Source organism: Anas platyrhynchos, chromosome 7 (assembly GCF_047663525.1).
Source record: "Anas platyrhynchos isolate ZD024472 breed Pekin duck chromosome 7, IASCAAS_PekinDuck_T2T, whole genome shotgun sequence".
Taxonomy (NCBI): Eukaryota; Metazoa; Chordata; class Aves; order Anseriformes; family Anatidae; genus Anas; species Anas platyrhynchos.
In genome coordinates this window covers 4,108,305-4,123,101 of record NC_092593.1, presented here as the reverse complement: position 1 = coordinate 4,123,101, position 14,797 = coordinate 4,108,305, and the positions used below count along the sequence as shown (strand labels likewise).

The following is a 14,797-nucleotide window of genomic DNA, read 5'->3' as shown; positions in this document are numbered from 1 at the left end:
TGCCTCCTTCCCCAGCACTTCTGCAAGCTTTCACTGCGTTTTTGTGCTACACCAGGGCCCCGGAGCACCCAACGGCGTCGGTCTGCTGCCTCCCACGGCTGCAGCTATCTGCTCTGCGCACGACAAATGGCCGGGGCCGGGGCACCTTCAACTTTTGCAGCTGGTTCCTCTTGAACGTCGTCTTGCAGAAAGCAAAATGTCAAGGATTAAATAAATAATTGACCGTAGAGAAAGTTCCCAGAATGGCCCAAATATAACTGCTGTCTTTACTAGTGATATCTGTGAGGATTCTTCACTGTGGAGAAAACGATACCAGGCTGTATCTTCACTAATACTAATTTAGGAAATATAAATGGGGCATTGGTGCTCAGGTGCGATAAGTTGCCAGATCCGAAGTGCATTCAAGGCAAAGAGATTTCTTCCATTGACTCAAATGAATTTTGGATCAAACATTTGGAAATAGAGGCTGAAATGCAGCACAATGTAGGGGAGAAACGTCAAGTTTGATTGCTGCTGGAAACATAAGAAAGCAGTGTTGCTGGTCCAGAGGCCGAGGCAGGAGCTGGGAAGATTAGCACGGAGATGACAAGCTACTCTGGCACAGGGAGCTCGTCTGAGGTTTCTCCTCATGCCGTTCCCCAGATCCCAAGCTCCTCAGTTGCACTGCTTTACAGAAGCAGAATACTGAATAAAAGAAAAAGAACATTAGCATGGTATTCTACAGCAAATAGGAAGTTAAATTGCAAAAATAAGGGAGGCTAAACCAACAAAAAAAAAACCCAAACCACCCTTCTTACAGCTACCTATTTAGTCCATGCTCCAGAGCGGGGCTGGTGTAGATCAGAGATGGACCAGTTCCAGAAAGGTTTGCTGAAGCCCAGATAAAACGGGATAAAGATCTGACTCACTGCTTCCTCTGCTTTTTGAAAAACCTAAGCTATACGGCTGGGGATTTGCAAGCCCAAACCAACCCCTTCTCCCCACCCGCCTGCCAGCTCCGCTATGCGATCTGAAGCGAGCTGTTCTCATGACTCACAGGGACGGTTGACCACCATTCTCAACTGTGTTCCTTCTTACACATTTGGTACAAAGGAAAAAAATCCATATTCCAGTTTTATGAAGACACAAGCACATACACAGTAATGCTTGATCTGAAGCCAGCTAATGGAGAGGATATGTTGAAACCACCAGGCATATTGTTATGAGGAGAACAATAGATATTGGCAACATTGTTTGATCCATGTGCCAAGGGTAAAATTAAAGCCGTATGTTCACCCCATCAGACACAGATTGTGGATGGATGTTTACATAAACAAAGGGTCTGTTAAAGTGTGTTATCATTTTCTTGCTTCAGCTCTCAAACTTCTAGGCCAGGTACACCAATAGGCGGTTTTCTAGAAGAGCCAGAAAGAACCACATCAACAGCAATAGTTGCATGAGACCTTGGTCGATTACCATGTGGATATATAATAATGTCTTTTCTTTCCTTAACCTCTTAGAATAGCAGCAATTGGAGCCAACCCCTTTATTCTTGCAGGGGAAAAATCCTCTATAAAGTGCCTACAGATTTTTCAAGAGAGCCTGGGGACCAAATAAGAAGTAAGCTGTAGGAAAAGTTTTTCTATTTTCTACCTGTGTTACCCAGCATCCCTACCTCTTCATCACTGCTTGTGGCATTGTTAAAGCAATTGGTAGAAAATGAATCTGGAAAATTTCCCAGAGTGTACAGCTGCCCTTTTAACTTACACCTCACCAACCCACCCTAAGTCAAGTAACCGACATGTGGTGTGCTTTCCTCTGGGAGCTGCAGAAGCACAAATACAGCTGTGCAGATCTGGCACACAGGGTTTTTGATTTCATATTTACTTGCTGGCCAGATAGCAGCCTGGTTTCAGGAAAGAATCACCCATTACTGTCTTAAAGAAAAAGAATATGAGGAAAGAAATAATTTGATGTTTTATGATATTCACCTTTTTGCCATCATCCAAACCTTCCAACAGCAGTATGCTACAAGTTGCTTGTATGTTGCTGAGCTGTGCACACAGAACCTTTTGAGGGTTGGTGATTATTGCTGGGCTTTATGGAATTTTGTAGTGATTGCTCATGGTTCTGGATATATTTTAAAATTTTCACTTTTTCGCTTCAATACATAGATTAACTATTTATAGGATTACTAATACTTCTCGATGTAAGGAGTTCCAGAGAAACCCTGATGTATATATTATTTTGTTTTTCTTTTAAGAAAAAAGAGTGTTTGCTATGCTTTAATAATATTCAGGTGTGCCATGCTTGTTCAGAGGACCAGTCTGGGACTCTGCACATCTCTAGCTACCTCAGAGGGAAAAATCCTGATCAAACCAGAATTAGACATTCATAAATGACTATGTCTTTAATTTCACTGTGAAAAATACTGAAGTTAATGAGACTTTATTAAAAAAAAAAAGCTTGTAACAACAAATTTGTTCACTTTCTTAGCAACATAAGCAGATGCTCTGCTTTAGAAAATGCGCCTAGCAATTTTTAGAATTATCTTTGTATTGCTCATGGGCACTGATACATGTGACATAGATCTGTCTGGTAGGTCTTATAGGTCCTACCACTAAGAGTGCTTTGAAAATAGGCAATCACAGGTACTGAAAAGATATATCATCTTCACTTTAGTTAGTAGGAGGACTGATCACTAAACTGGTCTAATTCAGCTCTTCTCAATCACTTGCAGAGATGAGAAAGTTGTTGGAGAGATATCACTGGAGGCTCTGGGATTTTCTTCTGAAGTCATTCTGAATTAGCTGCTAATGGGGAGCTTTCTTTGATAGCTCTTTTATAATTAAATGCAGCTGGATGAAAATCAACCACAAAGGGAACTCAAGTTTGTTTATCATTACTTCTGACTTTGTTAGCAGATGTTTTCTGAGTACCATGGTAGCTTGTTTAATTTGTCTCTGTGTAATGTGAAGCAGGTAAACTTTGATTAATAAACTGACAAGTACATTCCTTAATTTATTTTAGAAGTTTCCATCTATGTCTGTTATAGCACATATGCCAAATCCCAAAAGAATGAAAATAATTGTTTGTGTTTGATTTTTACTGTTATTTTTAAGTCTAAGGCCAGATGAAAACATGCATACTGGGAACACAGCCCTCACCTTGTAATGGATACAACCACTTGCAAACTTTTGCCACGTGTGAACAATGCACATATTATGTTCCCACCAGGCTGTTCTGTTAATTGATGAACAAGCAGTCACCTTATTTTACAGGTTCTTCTTTTTTATGTTAATTACATTGGAAATGGCCTTTACATTTGGGCTTAGTATGTGCTTACCCTTGGTAACTGTGGTGGACTACTGTATGTCCTTACAGTAATGCATATGTAACTGCGCTTTAATTTTATTTTTGATATAACCAGTAAACAGTTATCTTACAGGAATGTAATTTTCTTGCAAATACAAAAGATTCAAAGGGTTCAAAAGTGTGAATTCTTAGACAAAAATCCCAGGATTTCTTTACTTGAGCTTTACTTTAAATCTACATCTAGGTGTGAAAATCTGGGCCATAACCCTTATGCTGCACAGATTGAGGTCCAGCATGATAGCTGAATTATCTGAAAATCCCATGGTGTTCCAGACAACATTTTAAATTAAATAGATGGTCTACTTCCTGAGAAGTGTTTCAGATTAACAACTTGGGGATAGATACAAAAATTATATAGGAAATACATACGCAGCAGTTGGTTCCCATACATAAGATGAAGAGCTTCTTTCTTATCTTTCTTTCTGTATTGTGTTTTCCTTCCTTCTCTCTCTCACTCATTTATCTGCTTCTCATCTGTGGGTAAATTATTTCTGCCTCTTTCTAGTCTAATCTATATTGCTGAGCTTGACCCTACTACAATTTGTAGCGTCCATTCACCTATTTTTTTATCTGCACTTTCTAGAAGCAAGAAGCTGAATGTCTGCTGCACATCATGGATGTTAAACGTGGAGCATCCAGTGTTCATAGCTGTCCCATCATGAAGTGAAAGTGCTGAGGAAGAAGGGAGGCCGCCCTCATCACCCTGCCCTCACTGGGGCCAGCTGATTTGCACTGCAACCATACCTATCTGGGCTTATGGAAGTGGATGGTTTAGGAAAAAAAAAAAAAAAAAAAAAAGCTAAACTAACAAACCCGCAAACACAACACAACAAAAGCACACACACACAAAACATTAGCTTCACAGATACAGGGATACCAGGGCTTTAGGCAGGGTTGGGACCACCCTGTATACAGATGAGATGAAACTGCATTAGCTCAGCCTGACTATCAGTTTGTACACTGTCATCCTGGCTGGATACTTCTAAACTTTTAAGAGAAAACAGAATATTTTCTGGCTACTTGGTGTCCCTCTCATTCTTAATATTTGAACTACACACTTCATATTTGTTATAAACAGCCCACTTGTTGTTCTTTGTTCCATATTCATGAAGGTGTGCTTTTTAGTAATTACTTTGTGTATTTTTTTTTTTTTAATGGACTTAATGAGTCAAAAATAGAAATAACGAGTCTTGCCTTCTAGTACAAACATATTGAAATGTGCCTTTCACAGCTGCAAATTCCTATTATCTCACCATCTAACAATAGTATAGTTTCTTCTGACATTCTTTGTGCTTGTGGGGACTATCTAGGCTCTTTGATAGCAAAGTAAAATACAAGGTAGTAGTAAATTAATAAATGAGAAGCATTTTGAAAGAAAAGCTAATTCAGAGGACCTTATTGTGCTTGGTAGTTGTGTGGTACAGTCAGCTGTGAACCAGAAGGGCTATGCACTTTTTGCCATCAGCTGGTGCCCAAAAGTGTGAAGCTCATTGCAGCATGACTCCCACTGAAGTGTCCCACTTGGACACCTAAGACCATGTCCCTGTGATGGCAGGGACAGAAGAAGTTGAGCCTGAGCACCAGGACTGCTGCTGTCACGTGCTGCTGTCTTACTGCAGCAATGGGATCTACAGAGCTAAGCTAATGCTTTAACTACAGGGAAGTGTAGGATATGTTGGAAGGTGATGTGTGGAAAAAACAAAAACATTCTTGAGTCATCCTTTTTCAGAGCAGAATGAGGCACAATATAGTAAATACTGCTATTTTTTTCATTCTGCCTTTATGTGTCAACAGAATAGTGTTTCAAGCTCTCCTTACAAAGCTGAGAGCTGAGGGACTATCAGAACCATAAGATTTTTGATATGTTCAAGATAGAAAGGGCAGATTAAAAAATGATATACTATTTGATCATCAGTTTCCTGCATATGGAAAGCTTAGGTCACCTTGCTGTTCCTTAATGTCTAAAGCCTGCCATCAGGTTTCTGCAAGGAAAAAGTGGGATTTGTTGCATTTTTAAGGACAAAGGCAATGGAACTGAACAGTGCTGTGATGACAAGAAGTCAAGTGCTGAGCCCATGTGGGACACCAGGGAGGGTCACTAGGAGCAAGTCAGGTGGTGTCTGCTGAGATGGTTTTGTTTGCAGCATTTTCACACATATTTATTCAATAAGGCTTTTGTTTTACTGAAACGAAGAAACACTATACAGCATTATCCTGATTTTGAAGTGACAGCGCCAAGGGGACTTCAGTAAAGGATTTGAAGGCAATTGGATCTGAAAAGGAAAGCTTTGTGATTGCTTAGTTAGTTTTGAAGCAATGCTTATATTTAAGATTTATGTACAAAACCAGGCTATATCAATAGTAGTCAAGTGGTTTCAGGCCAAGCCTTTTTCAAAGCAACTTATGAACAGAAGGTCATTTCAGAGTTCTTTTTTCCTTTGCAAAGACACAAACACAAATCCCACTTTGCTGTGTTTGTATAATATATAATACATTATTATGCTGCATTTAGTAAGTGCTTATACTTCCACAAAAATATCTAGAGCTTTATTCTTGATTATAGTGCACTGCCAACTGCAAGTACAAGCAATTGTTATTCTCAGAGTTTCAGTGACCTATTAGGGAGATATAAATTGTGACAAGATTTTTTTTTTCCTCTCTAAACTTCTGAAGGCTCATCTTACAGTCTCTAAACCCCATCTTAAAAATACATAATACAGACTGTCGAGTCCTCTGATGATACTACAGTTTTGAATCATCTTTATATAATTATGCTAGTGAATATAAAGTATCATTGTTTTCAGTATCTTTCATGAAAGCTGTTTCGACCTTCAGATTAAAGGATCCATATGGATTTCCAAATGAAAAAGTTGGAGCTCCTGTTTAAAACTAGAGCGCCAGTTCGGCATGCAGACATCAGATGCGCTTCCACTTGAAAAAAATGCAATTGTACCAGCATATATCCCGTCTGAATTTTTCTCCAGGGTAAACTCTTATAAATGAGTGCGTCGTGCATAATGAGGATTGGAGGTTAGCTGCTTCCAATGAATTCCTTTTCAAAGTGTGAGAAAGATGCAGAGCAGCAAGGAGGAGAAATCCATTGGTATTTGAGCTCTGTAGGATGAAGAGGTTTGCTGCTGGGGGAAGATCAAGAGGAGGCAGTAGGAATATTTTGGGCACTTCTGAAGGAGAGATGGAGACCATCTGGTAGAGAGGATGCTTAAAGGAAGAGTGCCAGGACAGAGATAAAAGTAAAGGGAAAGGAAATAGTGACTGAGTAACATCAAAGAGCAGGGCTGTCTATAGAGCAGAAATGAAGACGTAGCAGTGACCCGACATAGGCAAATCTTAATACAAATGGTGGCACTGGGTGATGGATCCATATGACTCTGTGAAGGCTCAGGGGAAAAGCTCAGTATTTTAATTTCAGGAAAGTCTCCAGGAAAGTGGTGTTGACATCTTTGGAAGGCTTATAATTTAAAACTGATGCAGTAAGCAGGGTTCCTGCTGTTTCAGAAATACTGTCCTGGAGTCTAATCCAGATACTGTCACTATAGCAGAATTTAAAATGGAGAGATGCCAAGAAGAATGTTTCTTCCCTCATCAGCATCAGCATCTTTTCATTTGAATGATTTTAAGGGTATTAGAAGTTTCCGTTGAATTGCCTCCTAAGGCTCATGTCCTGGAGCAATGGTTGGTGTGTGGTCCTTCTCTGTGTTGAGCTGGAGCTCATGTAAAAAAAAAAAAAAAAGGAAGATGCTGGTTTTGCTTTGCTCCTGCTGACGGAGAATAGCTATTGGCCAGTCTCTTTCTCCTGTCAAAGCCTGGAAAACGTTTCTGTCATTGGAATTCCACCAAGATTGGAACTCCAGCAAGCCCCATGGTTTCTGTGGTAGAGCAACACGGTCTAACAGTCTGATAATCTCTTGTGCCTTGCTTCTCCTGAGTTGCTTCACATCCAGCCCTAAAGGCAGGAGGTTGGGGCAGGTGATGGGCTTAATTACAAATACTGACTGTGCTCGTGCCTCTCTTCCACCTTCCCCTGTCCCATCTGGCTGTAGGAGGAAACTTTCTGCATCCTAAGGGAATCATACTATTTTTTGGGGAAAATACACTCATGGATTAAAGATTGAGGTCTGGAATATTTCCTTTCCTTTCCTTTCCTTTCCTTTCCTTTCCTTTCCTTTCCTTTCCTTTCCTTTCCTTTCCTTTCCTTTCCTTTCCTTTCCTTTCCTTTCCTTTCCTTTCCTTTCCTTTCCTTTCCTTTCCTTTCCTTTCCTTTCCTTTCCTTTCCTTTCCTTTCCTTTCCTTTCCTTTCCTTTCCTTTCCTTTCCTTTCCTTTCCTTTCCTTTCCTTCTGTTCCCTTTCTTTTCTTGACAAAACAGGTGTGTTGCTTTGATACTGAAGTTGATCCAAGGAAAGGAAAAGAAGAAAGTTCTTCCAGAGGGTAATTAATCCCATCTTAAAACAAGTGTGTAAGACAGGTAGGATGTCTCTCTCTCTCTGAAAGTGCCAATCTGTCACCACTATCTATAGAAGGAGCCTTCACGAGTAGCTTAGAGTAGGTGTTTGACTTTTACACAGTTAAATTTAGAGGAGATGATTGCCACTTTTTAAGTCAGTCAAAGTGTTTGTTTATCAATGATTAACCATTATAGATTGAAAAGTTGTGAGAGAGAACAAAAGTAAAAATATAATGCCATTGATAGAGATATCACGTAATAAGGAATAGCAGTAACAGCAATTGCAGATGGTTAACATTTACATTCCCCATTGTTTTTATTTTACCGTTAAATCTTCCCAGATTTTAGGTCTCGTTTGATCTGAAGAAGGAAAAATTTGCCTCTGCTTCGGTGTAAGCAAAAACTGCTGAAATATTTGTAGGATTAAGAAGTGATTTGTCCTGGAAATGTCAATTCTTATATATAGGGTCATTAATCCATAAAATGAATTTGCAAACATTTATATGTTTCCTTTAGTGTTTTTGGTGTTTTACTTGACATGCTGCTGACTGTTCTCTAAATGAAGATTGCACTCAGAAGATCCTGCAAGGCACACACTGGCAGTTTGTGGGACTTGGTTTTGCATGCGTCTTGACCTGATGTATACAGTCTGTTACAGTGAAGTAAATGCATTTGTCATTTAAGAGAATTAATGATATTTCAGGCTGTTACCCAAGGGTTTCATTGTGTACAGTGCTTTCACGGGTCATAATGATACTGTAAAAGTAGATAAATAAAAACACTTTTTCTATTAAAAAAGTAGTTCTTGACTACAACCTGGTTTGCAAAGTAGATAATACCTGTAGAAATGGCAGATGCTCAGAAGTTTTGGAGTATTGTGACACTAAGAATTTTAAAAGAAGTTGGAAAAAGCATATGGTATATATGGACGGGAAATCCTGTGGTAGGTTTGATTTTACACAGGGAAAAAAAAAAAAAAAAAAAAAAAAAGGAGTTGCTTAGGTCCATAAATCTGTTGTATGCTGTATTTAAATAGAGATTTTCCTGATCTTAGCTTTCCTCTTTCCTCAGAACGTTGCTTTCAAGTACAGATGGGCCTACACCGCAAGTTTGGGATCCAGATTGGGGTTTGGACCTGACATTCATCAGTGTAGGCATCTGAACCTTGCATCTTGAGGTCAGCATCTTGTGGAATTAACAGCCTACTGCAAGGTCTGGATCGAGTCTATCTTCCCCATATTTCAAGGTATAGGTGTGGAAAGTACAAGGATTTGATTTGACCTGATCTTTAACTTTAAGGTATTTAAATTAAAAATTGAAAGACTTGTAATGAAGTAGGAGGCTATATTTATGATTATTATTGTGCCTGAAGGATGAAATTGCATATGAGGATCTAATTCATTGGAGATTATAACAAGGGACATACTTAAAATGGTTTCCAACTTAAATACTAGTTCGAGGTCAATAAGAGTACCTATGGCAAAGTATTCAGTCTCCTGATTTATAATCCAGTACTTTTACTCCAGTATGGTTGTTTAATCGTAATTCAACCTGTTTCTAGAATAAAATATCATACATTAACGAAACAGTATATCTAGGTGCAGAAAGAGACTGAGCCTGCAAACACTCTGAGTTCCTCTTTAGGCTGAGAATCCCTCATATTTCCGAGACTAATGATTTCTAATCCGTTTTTAAATGTTCCATGTGGATAGTGAAGGCGTAACTATCAAAACACTGTAAAATCATAATGCCTGTACAGCTATAAATTACTGTTTTCAAAATAAGCTGGAGGTCTCCAACTTATTCCTAAATGCAAAAAATTAGATAACATAAAACTGCTCAGAAATTACTAGAAACAAGTTTTCTGGCTTTTTCCAAATGCTAGGGAATTGTGGGTCTGCCCACAAACTCCATAGAAATGTCCATATGGACAGCACTGAACCTAGTCCCAGACAGAATACTTGAATAGACTGCAAATATTTCAGATCAGAGATCAATGGAAAGAACTGAGTTGTTTTATTGCAAATTTCTCTGATATGAAAAATGTCTCTCTAATTTTTCATTCATCAAACTGTGAACTTCTTTGTATGAGACAACGACTGCTTATTCTACTGATGGTAAAGTGCTGCTTCCATGAAAGATGCAGTTTAAAAGCAATGTTGAAGAAGGTAGTGGCTTAGAGTAATTCCATAAGCCAAATACATACTGGACATTTAGAGAGCAGGTAAAAGAGAACCTCAAGCTCACCTTTACTTGAGTTAAATACAAATGCAACAATTACTTTTAAGGAAGAAAAAGATGCATGATTTAAAATATCATTAGGATAGTCTTTTGTGGGGCACAGAAAAAAACCTTTACAGATGTTATTGGCTCTTTGGGGTTATACTAAAATAAAAATTTGGAGAAGTGCCTCATTTGAATTTATACTCCCTTTGTGATCCATCAAAAAGGATTCATCTCCTATTCAAATGACTAGTCAATATGTTAGTCAGATCAAATACTGCTAATAAGATGCTAAAAATGCTTCTGAGGAACAGGGGGATTTCTTTAACAAGCCATAAAGTGCTTTTTAATCCATTTCTGACTTGTTAAGTTCTTTGTGATTCTCACAACTGTTCCATCATGACGCAGTTCCAATTCTTTGTGCAGAAGGAGAAAATCAAGGTGTAAATCAAGGGCAGTGCATACATATTGCCTTTCCTCTTCAACTGCTCCCAAAACCACTGTGGTCCTTGTTGTAGTTTCCTATATACATCTACTTTAGACTCTGGTGCTGCTGGGTACTTTGGCTTGATAAACCTGATTTTTTATGAGATTTTCCAAATCATAGTGCATATGTTTTGTAAAAGATTTAAAACAACATAAAATAATGAAACCATGTTTTCTCATTAGGACAAGAGAAGAGGAGATCCTGGTACCCTGAGACAAGAAAAACTGCATTTTCAGCTGCTTTGCAAAAAGTGCTTTCTCTGCTTTGAAGACTTATCAGATGAGTTATCTGTCTGAGGAAAGTGGCCTAATAATGCAGCTTTGCTGCAGACATGGCCTCAGCTGCATGGGGCCCAAGGACGTAGGAGTTCTTCAGATATATTTCAAACAGTGGAAAGAAATGTTGAATAGATGAAGATATTTTGAATAGGCTGGTGAGATGTTTTTTTTTGTTTTGTTTTGTTTTTTGTTTTGTTTTGTTTTTGTTTTTCATATCATTCTAGTCACATCAGCAGAACAAAATTTTTCTTTAGTTAACTCTGAGCTTAAAGAGTGATCTTTAATATTTGCCTGATACTCATGATGCCTCAGTGGCAAAACCCCTCATCTGTTTGGCTTTAACTGAAACTTCATACCACTTCCATCTTCAGTTTTTAAAGCTAAACATATTTCAGTCTTGGAATCTCAGCTAAAGTTGAAACTAAATGATTAATTAAAAAAAAAAAAAAAGTCTGATATGTTTTGCCCACTGACTGCTCATCTCTGAAGTGATTACAATAAATCAAACCTTCCATAAACCAAGTCTTTGGAGATAACCTTGAAAATGGCATATAAAATTCCTCTTATGGCGTCTTTTAGTTGCTGAAAGCACACTGAATCTGACCATCCCTATTGTTTCTGATTGATTGAATTTGTAGCTGATATTGTAACATATTGGAGACAAGTGTATCTCTACATTTTCTGTGGAACATGGGGCACCATCTTATAACATATTCTTCATTCAATAAAAGTAAATGAGTTCATTCATGAAAATAAGGTTTGCAGGATTAGGCCTGTGAATATCAACCATTTGGGACTGAGAAAATAAATAGTAACATTTAATAAATATACAGTGCACTAAGACTATATTTATTAGTCTTTTGACATTTTTATCTGGCTCCTATAAAGAAGTCTTTGGAGCTGGGACAACTGGTGCAGGTAAATTTCCTACATTGTGAAAGGATCTGGTATTTAGTTTATGGGAAGCAGGCCTGAGCAGATGTGAAAAGTTCAAATAAAGGAAGGCCAGATTAAACGCACTTTTGTGGCTGGAAAATCAAAACAGATGTTATTATTCAACCACAAAAAAATCTATGTGCACTTAAGTAGCATTAGGTGTCTGATCAACTACATTTTTTAAGTGAAAATAACAAAACGATTATAAAATTATATAGGCTGATAAAATGCTTTAAAATTTTACCAATAGACTGACTAGTTTGGCCTTCTAGGTAATGGGAAGGTGTAGAACTGAAGGAGATCTTATCACATCTATAGAAATATGAGCAAATCTAATTTGAAGAGAGAAGCAAGAGAAGAAGACACAGGAACTGGAAAAGAGAGTGGACCCCCCATCTGAGCCCCAATGCATGTCAGAGAAATAATGATTTAAGATGGATGCACTTTATAATTGTCCATAAACTTTTCTGGGCTCCTGCCCATATGAAAAGGTTGATCTTGGCAGAGGATGACAAGTGTTGAAGGTCCTCAGGAGCCCTTGAGAGCAAGCATATGTTTGCAGGGTGTGAATGCTGGCAAAGGGTTTTAAAGATTATTTCTAATTAAAAGAAAATGCAATCTAGGTTGAGAAATGTGTACATTGGAGAAAACACCTAAAAGAAATGGAATAGTAAGGGAGGACTGAAATTTCTGTCTTTGTAAAAGCAAGAAGACAAGAACTTTTCCCTCCCTCCCGCCCTCCCTTCCTCCCGCCCTCTTTCTCTCCTTTCCTTCCTTCCTTCCTTCCTTCCTTCCTTCCTTCCTTCCTTCCTTCCTTCCTTCCTTCCTTCCTTCCTTCCTTCCTTCCTTCTCTCGCTCTTGCTCTCTCTCTCTCTCTCTCTCTCATTTTCTCTCTCTCTTTCTTGTTTTCTCTCTCTTTCTCTCTTTCACTTATTTATTTGAAAACGTGGCTTGGTTTGCAGGGACTTTTTTGTTAACTTGGCATGTTTCTGCTCTTGATATACCCATGGTAAGCTTGCTGATAGTTAGAGGTTAATGAAGTACTCTTCATACTGACTCAGTGGGGTTGACAGGCCTTGTTAAACGTGCCACATAAAGTAGGGAGCTCTGGTTAATGCTTTCCTGTTCAGAGGGAAATGTAGTCTAAGACTTGAATATCTCAGCTATCTTGGGAATGGTCAAAGAGATGACAAAGCTGCAGGCTGCAGTCCATTTTTGTTGCAATTGTTTGAGCTGCTGCAAGAATACCAGGGTGTTGCATGTTGAAGAGGGTGTTGTGTAACCACAGAAATTTCTTCTGTCCACACTCTTGTTCAGTAATTGATCATTGCTTGCCTGCTTCCTGATCTTCAGAGTCACCGGGTCTGACCTCCGTTAACCTCCAAACTTACCTCTAGGCTACCCTTTCTTGCTACTTATCCAAAGATGAAATCTCCCTGTGTTGCTGAAGTGCCTGAATGCCTGAGCATGGGCAGTACATGGGCAACCGAGTGTCACCATGCCCAACAGGTACAAGACTCCCCCAGCCCTTCTGCCTGAACATTTCTGGTCAGGGAGATCTGCTCTGAAGAAGTGGACTCATCTGTCATGCAGAGGTAAGAGTGGTGTAGCCAAAGGATGTCTACTCTACCATGTAATTAGGACGGGAAACTTTGCTCAGTGAACCTATAGCCTGTTTATTCTCTGTGTGTACTGCCATAGGACCCATCTTTGCACTTCAGTGTGCACTCTCAAATGTTAAGATAACATGGGGTTGTCTGTTAAACTTGGTTTAATCTAAACGTAGTTGCAGGTAATTTGGGCTCTGTCCAATGGTCTTTTGTTAGAAGAACTCAAGATAATTGCTCTCAATATCTAGGTCATTTTAAGGAGTAAAAAAAAAAAAAAAAAAAAAGCTCGTAGCTTCTCATTCACACAAGTTTTCTCTACTTCTCTACTTTTCCCTTACTTATTTAAAAATGCAGCAGTGCTGGAGGCCACACCTTTTGGGAAGGTAACTACTTAGCTGTGATTCATACATTTCTTAACCAGTTGTTCCTGGGAAGAGTGCAAAACTGAAAATCCCCACAGAAACATGATTAAATATTAATTCTAAAGGTGAAATCCTGACTGGCTTTCAGGCAAGGTCAGGCTCCTAAAAGCCAAAAACTAAAGGTTTTTAAAAGTCTGAAACTCCTGTGAAAGTCTGTGTTTTAGTAACTTGAATCCAATTGAAATACAGTGTAATTAAGGCTTCTAAGACACTTGGGGTTTATTTCTAAGAAGCTCTTAGATGACCTGTAGGCAACTTTCAACATTTTCAAGGGACCATGTAATTTTAAAGCTACGAATGCGGGTCATTTTTACCTGGAACCTAAACAAGCCTCTGTGAAAATGTATATTACTTAAGAAAAATAAAATTAAAAAAAATCATGTGGCCTTAAGACTCATCTAGTATTATTGCCTCTTCTCATTTGAAGAGGTCTCTCCCGTTCTCAAGGAGCCTGTTGTTTCGGTACTCATGTGAAGGTGGGAAAAACATGATGTGAAAAAGAGACCCTTTGTCTCTGCTTTCTTTCCTAATGTGGATGCTAAGTATCTTACTGATGCAAAAGGGCTGGAGAGAGCAAAATGTGTAAATAATTTAATAGGAAAAAGAATTGTAAGATAGCAATTCACCAGAGTAAGGACAATAGAGTACAAAATGCCATAAAAGATAATAGGCTTATATGAATTGGCATGTGTTAGTGATTATGCAATCATTCATTTCCCACAGATTTCTTTTTATAGGAAACTTCGGAAAATCCCCAAAGAACTGACCGAGTCATTTAACCACAACAGGTTTCTTTTCAACATGGCTAGGAGTGGGCGATAAATATTTTCACATATTTGTACGCTGATGGCTCGTTTTCACCCGCTGGAAGCAGCGGCACCCCGTGCTGCCACAGCCACCCGGGGAAGCCGGGGACCACGACCCCACGCTGAGCGTGTCCTCCTCCGCCCCCCAATTTCCTTCCCGCTAGCATGGGACCAGGTGACAGATCCAGACGGGAACGTGCTCGTGTAATTGGGAGCTT

At 38.9% G+C, this 14,797-nt stretch overlaps 1 long non-coding RNA gene across 1 annotated transcript; it reads left to right on the top strand.

The window, feature by feature from the left end:
- Window positions 1–2,416: 2,416 nt before the first annotated feature.
- LOC140002928 (uncharacterized) lies at window positions 2,417–13,635 on the top strand. The gene is made up of 3 exons (XR_011810607.1): window positions 2,417–8,994; window positions 10,710–10,960; window positions 13,139–13,635. It is a non-coding gene; the product is annotated as an uncharacterized lncRNA (long non-coding RNA).
- The last annotated feature ends 1,162 nt before the right edge of the window (window positions 13,636–14,797 follow it).